The sequence below is a fragment of the Agelaius phoeniceus genome, chromosome 4, assembly GCF_051311805.1.
Source record: "Agelaius phoeniceus isolate bAgePho1 chromosome 4, bAgePho1.hap1, whole genome shotgun sequence".
Classification (NCBI taxonomy): Eukaryota; Metazoa; Chordata; class Aves; order Passeriformes; family Icteridae; genus Agelaius; species Agelaius phoeniceus.
The window spans coordinates 1,237,083-1,252,408 of NC_135268.1; positions in this window are offsets into that span (position 1 = coordinate 1,237,083).

Consider the following 15,326-nt stretch of genomic DNA (forward strand, 5'->3'; position numbering starts at 1 on the left):
GCTGTCACGGAGAGATTTACAAGCTCTGTACTTCCAGACTTTCATATCTGTAGGTTATAGCCATAATGCTGTGGCACATTATGCATAGTTTAGGATGCTCCCACATATGCTTCTTCAGATTGTTTGCTGCTGAAAACTGTGACTGAACAGGTTCTTAGAAGAGGTGCTACTGCTCAAGGGAAGCACTTTCATAAGTAGATATTAAAATTCCACTTCAGCTGGTATTTTTACCACCAGTTTGAATGAAAATTGCACTGAGTCCTATGAATGCCAAGCCCATGAAAAAAAATGAGAGCCTAGGATTTTGCTGTCTCATTTTCTTATTTCCTTCCTTGGATCAAATGGAAGGGTATTTGTTACCTGGACTGCAGCACAGGCTACAGCCTATTGAGACTTTGAACTGAATTAAAGGAAAAATTATGCAAAGTGTTTACTTCAAAAATTGATAGAGCTCAGATTTTAAATTTTGGGCTATTACCTCTTCTCATACCCTTTGTGCTTTAGATTTCTGTTCTCCTGTAAGGTTAGTTTTCAAAAATAAGTGTTCTGAACTCATCACTCAAATACTTCAGACATTGCATTAGGGTTTAGATAATAGCCCTATCCTTTGCATTGCTGTTACCTCATACCTTTATAAACTGTTTGTCACTACAATTACAGTGACAAAGAAATGGCCATGCTGGAGTGACAGAGAAATGGCCCATGTGGGGGAAGAACTGATGAGATTTATAAGTACACTTTCAGCAAAAAAATGATTCAAGAAAGTCTGTTCATCAAGTTCTAGTTCTAATCTCTTATGCAGACCTTTTTTTTAAAATAAAGGATTTAGCAGAGCAGTTTGCAATAACATTGCTGTTTGTCTGACAGAGTTAAATTGTTGCAATCCCTTTATTACATTACACCTTTATTTGGCATATGCCTTAGTCAATATGTTGTCTAAAAGCTGCTTTATGTGCAGAGACTAAAAGTTTTGTTGTCATACGAGTCAATGTAATGGTTCATTATAACATCATCTTGGGAGAAGAAAAGGCTTTTCTGGAGTCAGTGAGGCTTTGTTTGTTTTTGCTACAGATAGCAAAGACTAATTAGGGTTCCTGCAAGACAGTCCATTATGATCACCTACTCTGATTTCCTACAACGCTAATGACAGTATTAACATTTAAATTGTTAACATTGTTTTTAATATCAGGTTTCATTCCTAGCTCCATGTTGATAGGAAATTAGAAAAAAATTTCCAATTTATAGGAAATTAGAAAAAAAAAAGGTAATTTTTCAACTTGTTTGTATTTCAATAATGTATATAGAGGTTTATATTTCATTATGCTTCTCAAACTTTAGAAACTAATTTTTGATCTTCAAAGAAAGTTTGTAGAAATTGGTTAGTTGACTTCTAAGCTACCCATGAATATAGAAAAACTTACTTCCACTATAAATCACTTTCTTCCTTCTATCCATAACATCAATAAAAACTAGCAAAATATTTCAGTAGGTAGCAACGGTGCCCTGCTGTATTGTGATGACAAAAAGTCATCACAATATGCATGCAAAGCACGCATTTAGTAAAAAACTAATGTTGTTTTCTCTAGGCACAGCATGGCCTTGTTCTGGTTTCTTTACCTTGAATACTTCAATTCTAAACAGAGTGCTTGGTTTAGTAGTAGTGGCAGCTGCCTGTCCTGCCACATGTAAGCCATCAAGAAGTTGCTTTCTTGCTTCCAAATAATCCAGAGAGGCCTAAGAGAAATATTTTACTATATTTATCAAATGTCAAGCCTTTTGGCTTTTAGAAAATCAGCCTTTAGGCATGTTTTTGAAGACAAAATGCTGAAATTGTTTTTCATGAGGCTCTCATCCCTTCAGCTTGTTAGGACATCCAGAGAAATCAAAGAAAGCACAGGGATTTGCTCTCCACCTTGAGACAGGAGAAGCCTCCAGCCTCCTGTCTCACCATGTGGGGGAAAGTCAGGGCTCTGCACTACAGAAGGGAAGGAAGGCTGTGTCTGAGAAACATTACTTACCACTCTTGAGAGTGGTGGAAGATCCTGTGATTGGAAATATGTGCATGCAATTTTTACAGAGATAGATAGATAGATAGATAGATAGATAGATAGATAGATAGATAGATAGATAGATAGATATACATACTTGTGGTTTTCTGCTAATGTTCTGCTTTCAATAATTATAATAGCTAATTTTTTTTATCATCATCATAATCATCTTTGAAGAGTGGGAGATTAATTGGGCACCTTTCATGTTGCTGAAAGGTCTTCTAGAAAAGTGGCATCTCTTGGAGCAGGTATCACCTGTGTCTTCCATCTCTTTTTTTTAAAGCAGAAGGGAAGGCACACCAAAAAGAAAATGCTCTACCCTCCTCTGAAAGCATATGAAAAACATTATTTATTTAGTTGGCTATTTACATCATTATTTATATTTAAAACTAATTAACTAAACTTAAAACTAGGACAGCCGGTGGTACCTGGTAGGAAGCTGTACTGGTTTTCCACATCCCATGTTTTGGTAGCAGGGGAGGCCACAGAGACGGCTCCTGTGGGAAGCTTCTGGAAGCTTCCACCATGTCCAGCAGAGCCAATCCCTGATGACTCTGAAGGTTCGACATGCTGCTGGCCAAGGCTGGGCCAAGGAGAGAGGCTGGCGATGCCTCTGTGATGACATATTTAAGAAGAAAATCAAAACAAAGTGCACAAAGTTTTTTTTTCTCCTAGCCAGAGAAGAAGAGGAGGTGAGAACACGTGAGGGAAACAACATGGAGACACCAAGGTCAGGGGAGAAGGAAGGGCAGGAAGTGAGAACATGGAGACACCAAGGTCAGGGGAGAAGGAAGGGCAGGAGGTGAGAACATGGAGACACCAAGGTCAGGGGAGAAGGAAGGGCAGGAGGTGCTCCAGGCCCCAGAGCCAAGATTCCCCTGCAGCCCATGGTGAGCCCATGGTGGAGCAGCTGTGGCCCTGGAGCCCCTGGGGATCCATGGGGAATGCAGAGATCCACCCACAGGGAATGGGGATCCACGGGGAATGCAGAGATCCACCCGCAGGGAATGGGGATCCGTGGGGGATGCAGAGATCCACCCGCAGCCCCTGGGGATCCACGGGGAATGCAGAGATCCACCTGCAGGGAATGGGGATCCATGGGGAATGCAGAGATCCACCTGCAGTCCCTGGGGATCCACAGGGAATGCAGAGATCCACCCACAGGGAATGGGGATCCACGGGGAATGCAGAGATCCACCCACAGCCCCTGGGGATCCATGGGGAATGCAGAGATCCACCCACAGGGAATAGGGATCCACGGGGAATGCAGAGATCCACCTGCAGTCCCTGGGGATCCACAGGGAATGCAGAGATCCACCCACAGGGAATGGGGATCCACGGGGAATGCAGAGATCCACCCACAGGGAATGGGGATCCACGGGGAATGCAGAGATCCACCCACAGCCCCTGGGGAGGTGCCCTCAGCAGAGTGGAAGAGCCTGGAGGAGGCTCTGCTCCAGTGGGAGCCCTGGTGGAGAGAGAGGGCTCAGCTTCCCGGCTGGAGCAGCCTGGCCTTGGAGCACTGCACCTCGTGGAAGAGTGGCCCATGCTGAAGCAGTTTGGGAAGGACTGTGTGCCCATGGGAGGGACTCATGTTGCAGTAGGTGTGGTGTGGCTGCTGCTTGTGAGATTTGGAGCCATGCTGGAGAAGTTTGTGCGGAACTGTCTCCCATGGAAGGGGCCTCAGGGTGCAGCAGGGGAAGAACTTCTCTCCCTGAAGAGCGGAAGAAAACCTCAGGTGATGAAATGACCAAACCCCCATATACCCCATACTTTGTCTCCCTGCACTGTCTGTGGGAAGGAGGGAGGGATTTGGGAAGAAGAGGTACTTTTTTAAGGGCTTATTTTACTTCTCATTATTCTCCTCTGTTAGTAATAAATTCACCTTGTACCTCTAAACTGAGCCTATTTTGCCCTTGGAGTGTATTTTCCCAGTCCTCACCTCAACTCATGAACCCATTGTTAATTTTTTTTCTCTCTTCTGCCCAGCTGTGGCAGGGGAGAGTGAGCCAATGGCTTTCATGGGTGCATTGAATTTGGCCAGTGTCAAACCATGAAGCAGCCAAGCCCTCAGCACAAGGAAGCACTTGATTTGTCCTCCCATCAGTGCCTCCAGCTCATACTACACTGCCTGCCAGAAATGACTGGCTTACATACCTAAGCACAAGATCTCTGTTTTGTGGTAACATGAACCATCAGTAAACTACAGCCTGAAATGCCTCACACTGCAGTCTCTGAGTTTTCCAAGACTCTCAGGTACAGTGACATCTCATGGTAATGAGGTCTCTCTGTTTCTAATCAAGCCTTTCTTCCCAAGGTTATTGAGAAGTTTAGATGTGCTCCTTCACTGATATACTGATATTAGACTTTTTTTTTGTGTTGACTTCCCAATCTTCAAGATACAGATTTTACAGTAACGTTGGCAATGCATACCCAAAGAGAACAACGTTACAAACCTTAGGTCTGTCCACAGGCACTGAGGGCTTCTTGCATATCACATTTCACAGCATTCTGCACCACCTAGCAGAGGCACAAAGGAGGTCTAGCAAAGATTTTGATGTTCTACAAAAGACAAATTGTCTCCTCTCTCAAACGCACAAGCAGGTCAGTCAGTAGATTTTTAACTTCCAGACCATGGTTAAACACAAACAATACAATCTTAAACAGTACAAGCTTTTACATGACTGGAGGTCATGTAACTTTAAAAGAATATTGTCAGCACAAAGTATTAAAACCACCAGCTACTGTGAAAGCAAATTAGATTACTTATAAGCAAGACATATTAGAAATACAATTTTCTCCAGCTGATGCAGAATATTTAGTCTCTACCTCAGTCAGCATAAACAATGAAAATATGGTACTTTCCTGTATACCAGCACAGTGCTACAACTTCTGCACTGTACCCATTTAGACTGATAGGAACATTTACCTGGAAGGCTTTAATTACACAACGTTTATTTGCTTTTTTGTTTAACTTTTATGGATTATTAAAAAAAAAAAGCCATTTCAGCTGGGAACATTAACCTCAACATGAGTGAAGTTCCAGCAAGGAGGCAAAACGTTCATGCTCCCCACTTAAATAAAGGATTGCTATAGGAATAGTTAGTGTATGTTGTGACTCTCCCTCATTTAATAAATATCCATACTCTTTTAGACACGGGCCAAGCCTGAATCTCTACTAGAGAACCAACCACAAGAGGTCATCCTTGGTCCACGAAAAGCCTTTCTCTGCAGTCTATGAGGAAAACTGTCTTCACAAGTGTACTGGATTTACTCAGTATTTTCAGGAATTACAGAACTGAACATAAAACTGACACAACTGAGATTGTTCTGCTTTCTTCATTAAAAAAAAAAAAAGTTTCTGTAGTAAATTCAAAGTGTTTTTTAAAAATATGTACCTTTAATACATTTTTATCACTTTCCTTAAATTTCTTTCTTGAACCTTTCCACATGCTCATAGTTCAACTTTAACACAAGGACCAAGGAAGGGGATATTATTTGGGACATTTTTCTTCCTAGGAGAAACAGCTACTTATCAATCCAAAAGAAGAGATAATAAAAATCACAACTCACACCTTCCTTAAGAGATCCTTTGACCTTCAACAATCAATCTTGCCCCTTGTCCTGTTCTCAAAAACAAAGTTGAAATATTACAAAAATGCTTCCTTTCTATTGTTATCTGATCCAAGACTGTCTCACTGGAAACTGTTTTATACTCCACAGATTCTCTCACCCTGATTACTTCTAAAACTTGCTATTTTTTTTCCACAAAATCTCTTGAAAATGATTTGGGTTAAGACTTTCTTAACCACACTTGTACGTTAGAAGTCTTATTTAGGAACCCATCTCATGCCATAACAGGAACTAGACCCATCTTATGTAGCTTCCTTTGCCCATCTCATCAGCTACCTTAGGTCTTGTCTGGGCACTTGCCATTTTTAGGGCAATTCAGAGTACTGTTAAAATGAGATCATCATCTTATCTTGGCCCTTTTCCTTCCTTTTTTTATATTCATCCACTAGCTTTTCCTTATTGTTCATGCCATACTTTTGCCTCCAACTATCCCTTAAAATGGGCACTGCAATCCCTCTCAAGTTTGCCATTGCTGCATCCTTGCCCAGTGATACCCTCTGCCCACCCAACTCCCAAAAAGCACACACTTTCTTCCACCTGCTTCACACAGAAGAGCATCCTTTTGTCTTCCTTCAAAAGCCTCTTTAAAACCAGTGTCAATTATTCAGCTGGTAATGTATCAATCTCAGTGTAACCAGGCAAATGATTTGCTTTGATCATTGCCAATTCTCCTTTCCTTCTTCTCTCCCAGCCTTTCTCAGAAGCCCATCCATATCCATATGCAAGCTCTTGGAAAGAGAACCATCTTCTGTACTTTCACCATCTCTTATGCCATAACATCCTGCTCCATTCCAAGGGCTTCCACTCAAGGGAATCAAGTTATCTCAGGAGGCTTGAGCTGTGAGGGAAATGGCTTGCATAACTTATTCAGTGTGGAGGCATGGTCAGTCTGGGAGTGGGTTTGAATGCCAGCAAATTCCACTTGGTTTCAGGCAACACAGTGAACAATTTAAACCAGAAGTATTACCTTGACTACACAATGCCCTCACTTGGGACCTGCATGATTCCAGAGCAGTTTCCAGTCACAACAAAGACAGCACCAAATTCACTGAAGTCAACAGCAAACTCCTGCTAATCTTCAGCTCAGCTGGGATGTCATAGTCAGCTGGATAGGCACTTGAGAGTCACATCAGCACAAAGAAACTGTTGTAGTGGCCATAGTATCATGTGTGGATATCACCATGGAAACCTCATCACAGATCAAACCTAACAATCCAGGAACATTCAATTAGCACCAGTGACAGACTATCCTCATAAGCAGCTACAATTTATTGAAATACTAAAAATACAAGGATAAAATATCAGCAAGTAAAAAATCACTCCAAATGTTACATCCACTTCACCTCAGATGGAAACAAGGCTATTTGTAACATACTCACCCATTTGGATGAGCTCACCACCAGGCTGAAGAGCAACTGTTGAAGCTGAATCCAAGGAAGTCTGATGTAACTGCAGATTGGGTTAATCAGAGGGAAGAATGTGTAATTTCTATAGCTTTCTTTCAGAACACCTTTCCAGTGCTTCCACTGCTCTTTAAGAGATGCAGGGCACAGATATTCCCTGAGACTCCTTATGCTTGTGAGTGTCCAACTGTGAAATGAAGAAATTGCACCCCTCCATAACCAGGACCATTGCCCCATTCTTTTCAAAACCTTCTCAAGGTCAAATTAGACTCACTCACTGTCATGGACAGAATTTATGGAAAATCCTTTCCTTAGGATTTTTCCTCCTGAGAAGCTGAAATGCCTCAGGAACAAAATGTAAACATTGATTATCTGCCTGCTGTGGAATGCAGCAGGTGGATCTGGGATTGGCCCATATTGGTTGTTTTTAATTAATGGCCAATCACAGTCAGCTGGCTCAGACAGAGAGTCTGAGCCACAAGCCTTTGTTATCATTCTTGATTATTCTATTCTTAGCTAGCCTTCTGATGAAATCCTTTCTTCTATTCTTTTAGTATAATTTTAATGTAATATATATAATAAAATAATAAATCAAGCCTTCTGAATCATGGAGTCAGATCCTCGTCTCTTCCCCAATCCAAAAACCCCCTGTTAACATGGTCACAACTCACCAACTTTGTGGTGAAAAAAACAGTCTTTTAGAAAAGCCCTGGTAACTCCATAGCATTCCTGAAATGTCTTTATATTCATCCACAGAATGGCCCACTCACCTCATTCACCTTCATTTGTTCCTCACAGTGCTGGTGGGGCCATGGCAGCATCTGAAAGACAGAGTGGAAAGGACAGACCTGCAGGTGGGGGAGGCTGTGACACAAATGTTCCCCTGGGTGCCAGCACAGGGCAAAGGTAGGGTGAGGCCAAGGTAACATTGGGGGTGGTGGAACACAGGGTCAGGGTCTTGCTCTAAGTGCCAGACTCAGCAGGTCCATGTGAAAACAGGAAACTGTACCTTATGCTCAGCAAGGGAGCTCTGAAATTCTCTCCCTTCAGCAAGTATTTTCAGGCTGTCTTTCCCATTTCACATGCCCTCTCCTCATTGCCAAGTACCTTCAATCCCCAACTCACCAGTGGATGAATGCTGCAGTCAACACCCAATGCTGTGCAAAATTCGACAGATCCACCAGTGACTGCAGAGGCACTTGTTGAGCTGGAAAGCATCCCACAAGAGGGGATATGTGCCTCTGAACATATCATTTCCACCTTTCACACAAGTGATCCCATTTGGGCTTCAGATTTTCAAAGATCTTAATTAGAAGCCTTCCTTTGATCTTTCTGGGAACTTTAAATGACCCAGGAGGAACTGCTGGGATGCTGAATTTACTTTAGCCCCTGAAACCTCATGAATAAATTCAGCAAGGATGTTTTTTGGATTTTTGACAATCCAGTTACTTGATAGCCTTGATTAAACCTTTTTGGAATGCCTGGAGGCTCTGAATGCTATTTATTCATATTTGAGCAGAGAAACAGTCACTCATGCATGGAAATCTGCAGTGACTCACGGAATGATGTGCTTCCTTGTGCACAGCAATCCTCAGTCAGTCACACTGTGACACACTCCTGCCCAGATATACTTGGCAACGTGCACAGTGACAGCCTGGCCCAGAGCACTGATTTTAGCAATCCTTGCAGGCTCCCACAGGAGCCTCCTCTCCCTTGAAGCTGAAAACAAAACTCCCCAGTGACTCCAGCCCACGGTGCCAAAAGGGGCTTATCCACCTCCTCCTCTGAGCTGAGCCTTTTCTCACCACCGTGGCATTTCCCTGGTGAGGGTCTCCCTAAGGTCACTAATGCATTTATGAAAGGAAATCTCATCTTCACTGCCTTTGCATTTTAATATCTGAACGGCAAAGAGCTGCTGTTCTGCATTTTGGGTTTTATTTTGTTTGGCTTATATGGAAATTTTACATTAGACAAACATTACATGACAGTAAAGGGGATGAGATGGCTCAGGGGATCAGTAATGGGCTATGAAGCTTTTCCTTTCTAGGCCAGTGCTCCACTTCACTCTAGGCTGTTTTAGCTGGATTGAACATAGGAAAACTAGGAAAACAGTGAGCTCATTTAAAAGGTCTGAGCTCTCTGAAATGAATTAGATTTAAAATTAACTGACCAGTGACAAAAACACCACTATGCAAATAAACTCCAACAAGCAGCCACTTGCAAAAAAAGACCAAAAAAAATGCAAGCAACATTTTACTTCAGCTGGGTAATGAAAATGCTCAGAAAACATACTGGCTGCCAGGGGCATCCCATCCATCTTCCAGCCCAAATCTGTTACACAACTAGCTTTTGTAGGATGCCTGGAAGGTCTTCAAGCTCAGAGTGGGTCAGACCAAGAGAAGCAGGCAGTGACCAAAAGTTATTCCTTTCTAACTTCACTCATCATAATGCAAATTGCAAAATTCATAGCCTCAAAGCCCTTGCAGACAAATATTTAACTTCATATAAAATAACATAGCCACGTCCTAGCTGCAGATGGCAACAGTCTGCCCAGAGTCATGACACCAACAAGAAACATAGGAAAACAAACAAACAAACAGTCTTCAAACACCTTGATACTTCCAGGACCCATCAGACCCACACTCAATGCAGAGATTGCAGAACTCTATCTTGTCAAAAAGAGATATAACCTAGTAAAAATGAGCAAAGAAACCATCTCACAGCCCAGAATGCTGTTTTCAGAAACTGCTTGCTTTTGTCCTGCTCTGTGTCTTGTCAACAGTGTTGCAGTTTTTGTTAGTGTTTTAAATAATATTTGAATACAATTAAATAATTGGAGCAAACTCTTCCATTCCCCCCCATAATCCATCAAAAAGGCTTTTGCTCAGCTTTTTAACAGCACTATGCTTCAAACACCTATTATAAAAATGGAAATGTATTTCACAATATATCACCAGTGGATAAGCTCTAGCTCAGAGTAGGACTAGAGATTCATTACTCCACAATAAATATAAATAAGGAGTTTAGTGAACATGACTATTCACATAGTGAGCACATGACTATTTAGAATGACATTTCAAGAAGTCTAAATGTACAGGTACTTGAGAAGCAATAGAACTGTTATTACAATTTTGGACTATAAATGAAATCTAATAAAACACAAATGAGAATGAATAGAAACTATTTTCAGAATACCAGCTAACAGTAGTGGAACATAAACAAATGGGTTTTCTAAATCAATCAGAATACTGAGGACTGATACCCATGCCTAGAAATGGTTCCAAGTGTAATTTTTCATAGTGCCATAAGCATCTGATTTGACACTTGATTACCTGCATTCAAACATCTTATTTATAATACAGGTATTACATGGCCTACACTGTGAAATTCAATATATGATGGATTGCTGTATGATGCTATGCTACAGTGGGTGCAATACTCTTCTTCATCCGTAGTGCTTTTCAAAAACATGGTGAGGGCAAGTAAGATGGGAGCTTGTTAATTTTGTGAAAGAGATTATAAGAGAGAGCTCCTTACAATGTCAGGGAAGTGAACACTTGATGCAAAAATTCTCTTTCAGTCCTCTGAATCAACAGCTAAGCCACCCATGTTGTATGTCATAAAACAAATGATCTGTCCTTCAGCTTTCATTAGCTGAATAAATTCACTATTTAATTCAGCCAGTGCTCAGTGCCACTGATATTAATGTCATCTAAATGGAGCTGTAATTAGACAGGAAAACCATTCACTTCATATTTGCATAAGATTTCTACAAAAGAATTCTACTAAACAAGGAAGAGCCATAATTAAAGGAGAAAAATTGCTCTCTAGATAAGAAGTGACACCAAAGAGGAACATGTCACACAGCTCAATAATAGAAGGAAAACAAGGAACAGCTGAAATGTTGAATTTGTTAGAACAGATATTTCAGAAAAATATGGCAAACAAATATTCTACCTCATCTAGGACACAGTCCAACTGCTTTTGAAATCAGTAGGATCCTCCTATTCAGGATCTTTGCAGGCAAGGTTGTTAATCCTGGGAAAAGGGCAGAGCAGTTGTGCAATCCCCATCCATGGTGACTTTAAAGTTTCAGCTAGACAAGGCCTTGACCAGACTTACTTGATGTAGAAACTTTGATCAGGAGTCTTGGATAGGTGACCTCCAGAGGTCCCCTCCTCTCTAATTCATTGTGTTATTTGAATAATATCCATTCTAAATACAAGAGAGATTCTTGACCTCAGAGCTTGGGGCTCCATCACAGATCTTCCATTCCTTAACCACTCTTGTTTCAAAGAATCTTTTTCTGTATACCAGCTGTAATTCCTCTTGCTGCAGCTTGTGACTGTTGCCTGTCACGTCATCACGGGGTACCCTTGAGAAGAGCCTAGCTCTGTCTTCTCTATAAATTTCCTTTAGGTCCTCAAGGACAGCAACTAGCCCTTCTCAGCCTTCCCTTCTCTAGATTAAACTGAGTCAGCTCTCTTCATACATCACGAAAATACATCCCCTGAACCTTGACACTTTCCCACTGTTCTCTCTCTCTCTCCCCCTGTGGCCCCAGGCTGTAAAGTTTCTTACCCGTTTGCTCTTGGGCCAGAACAGGCATTTTGCTCACCCCTCTAACTCAGCACAGACACAGTGGGGATAGAAACTCCACCCTCCCATTCCCACCTTTCACTGTACCAGATACAGCACCTTCTTTTGGCCTCCTCCTATGGGACTGGCTTCTCAGTTTCCTGATCACCTTGGCATCTCCTGATCACATCACTTATGTGAATTACTCTGATCACATCAATTGATTACCTGATCACATCACTTATGTGAATTACTCTCATATCCTGTGACCAATTAAAACATTCACATTTTTCATTCTCCTCTGCCACATCCACCTGAAAAGCCTCCAGCACTGAGAGAGAAATTCTTGTCACCAGTCATCCTCTGTCTGACCTTGATTTTTTTTCTTTTTACCTTTTTCATTTCTGTCACACAGGTGCTGCCATTTATCAAACATCTCCCTCCTCTTCTTCCCAAACCAAGCCTCCTAGTGTCACCTATGCAGCAAATATATCATTATGTGCCAGCCTTTTGATAGGATCAGAGAGAAAGAAGGTAATTTATGATATTGCAATCTCATAATGGAAAAACAATACTAATAACTTGCCAGCAGACAGCAACTTATTTCTCGATAACAAGAAGTTATAGCTTCCCCCTTATGTTACAAAATGAGTAACTGATTAGTCTTGCACTATCCCCTCACCTCAGCAATCTTAATTAATATATGGTAATTAACATATGATGGCACAGTAATTGTGCACATAAATTGCAGTACTAGCTTCACTGCATATCTTTCATCTCAAAAATCAAAATAAAAAGCCCCAGTAAGATACCATGGTAAAAATGCTGTTCAGTATTTTGTTGAAGTCATGGAAGAAATCAGAAAAATGCAACTTGAATATCATAGAAAAGATTAATAGATTTTAATAAAGAAGTTGACAACTGAGTGAGCTCCCTGAATCAAGACTCTAATCACTTAACAGCAAAATTTCTCTTTTTGTTTTATCTCTTATCTTTCTTCGTTTCCCTCTTGATACAAACATTGACCAGACAAAATAACCATCTAGAAATTTCTTGGGGCATGACTTTCCAGGGCTAAGATTAATGACTGCAAGAAGCAGGTATAATAGCAGGGGGAAAAGAAAACATACACACAAAAAATCTCTACATCTAATTCTGGGATGCTTATTTTAAAATATTATATTTGAACATGCCAATTTAGTAGATGTCACTAAAGATTTTTGCCTCAAGTCATTTTCTTTGTTTCCCATTTATTTATGTAGTTAAATCAGCAAGTATCAATGTCTTCAGACAAAATTATCTTACATCAAACAAATATTGACATGATTTTTAAGGTCTGTTGCTGCAAGGTCAGGATTTAAAAACAAATTAAATGTGATGCATGCCATTTCAAAGGTCACTTGGAAAGGTGTATGCTGCACCTATTTTACAATGCAATCCCCAGGGAGGCAAGCATATTGAATGCTGCAAGCAGACATTGCAATAATGAAGATAATTATGCTAATAGGCAGGTAGGCAATAGGGGCTTAAATAGATCAGAAAATATTACTCCGAGAAAAAAGAAATTTCAGTCCATTAAATTACAAGTAAATGACAACAACTTAGGTCAGTATTTATTTCAAGTTGAGAGTACTGTGCTTTCTTGTATCTTTAAAGGGACTGAGATATCACAGCAAAAGGCAGTGAAATATTTCATTTTCATCCAGCATAGTCTGGTGTCACTGCATATGAAGGTCTTATCTGCCCCAGAATATTGCCATTCTGATAGAGGCTGTGCACACATCTAATTTCCTGATTTTCCCTTCTGATCTCCATAATTTTCAGTAGTAAAAGTGAGAAGGCATGAATCCTTTATTATTACATGAGTAATGTAAGGAATAAGTAAATGTCCATTCCTGAAATGTGCTCTCACAGTAAAGGAAGAATTTGTATGAGATGAGCAGAGGAAGGAGTGAGCAGAACAGTCCTGAAGATGTTTAGTGTCCACGTGAGCTGGTATGCGGCGCTGCAATGGCACTACTCAGCTGTGACCTTAGACAAAGCGAGCCCACTTCCCTCAGTCAACTGCTGCATTATTCCCATTTCAAATGTGAATTTACTGCCTTAAAAATATGTAACTGACCAGCAATGACCATGTAATCCAGAGTGTCACTCCTCTGACTTGCCACATGACTCTGAAAGGTGAACAAAAAAGAGAGCAAGGTGGAAAGATATTGCTCAAAATTTCTTAGTTCTGTATCCAGGAGATCCATTTATTTTTGAGAGATTCTGATTCATTAGCATCCTCTGGCCCTTTGTATAAGTAAAACTACCTTTATGAGATGCATGACGACACGGCAGAGTGGAACAGAAGAGGAAACCGGCGCATGCTGCTGCAGGGTTATGCCTTGAGCGAGGGAAGACCAGCGGCTCCGCTGTCATTGTATCATTCAGCTTACAGAAGTGACTTGCACTTTTCTCTCTAGTGACCTCTGCAGGTAGCTCAGCTTAGGGATAAGACAGTCACCAATGCGCTGTCTTCAAAGCTCTTGACTAGACAAATACCTTTTCCAGGCAGTGTAGGGTGGCCCTCATCTGTTACCTTGGCCTGGCTAGCCAGCCAGGAGGCATTAAGTGAAGTCGTGACAGTTCTGATGCTCTGACAGGAAATCTGGAATGATTACCATTCAGAGACACACGCACTGTCCTTCCACTGCTTCTCACACAAAGCAACTGAAAACACCTCTAAAAATGAGGCTGACTCTCATTACTTTCTGCATTTTTCTTGAAACAAGTCTGCAACAACTCCCCAGAGACTACTCCAGTACTGCTAATGGAAGTTCTGTAAGCTCTAAATTGGCTATTCTCATCTTTTTTTTTTTTAATTCACTTGTATTACAGCCTTAGGTCACTCTATTGGTTCTGAAAATGTTTTTATGTTCACAAGAGAAGTGACAAACTCCTGCCATCTAGAGGGTGGTTGCTGAAACATATTTGAGGCAGGTAATGTTTCACAAGGTAAAATAAAACTAAGATAAAAATATTAGCGTCTACATATCTCCTTGGGGGTTTTTCTACACTTCTTCTTTTTCATTCATGACTTTATGTAAAAATGCCCAGTCACATCTGTGCATGTATAATAGTCCTTTTTTCAACAGCTCCATTCATTCATGAAAGCAGATTAGCTCACTAGGATAATGATTATAAAACAGATTAAAACTTTCTGTTTGTGTTGTAACCAGGCGTCCCTGAAGGGGTAATAATAATTATAATAATTATTATTAATTAATAATAATAATTAGCACTGACTCCACGCTTCTCAGAAGGCTGATCAATCACTTGATTATTCTATACTTACTAAGGAACCCATCGCCCTTACAGACAGTCACGATAAAGCTGGACCCAATTGGTCCTTGAATCCAAACACATCACCACTGGCCAATTAAAAAAATCACCCTTTGGTAAACAAATCTCCATAACACATTCCACATGTTCACGACAACAGGTGCAGCAAGTGAAGATAAGAATTCTTCATCATTCTTTTCTCTGAACTTCTCACAACCTTCCGCAGGACTATGCCTGGGAAAGTTGTGCCTTACTGTCTGTGGCCAGAGAGCTGCTGCCACATGTTTGTATTCTTTTCCAGTGCTATAACATTTATCCTAATTGTGTTCTTGCATTCATG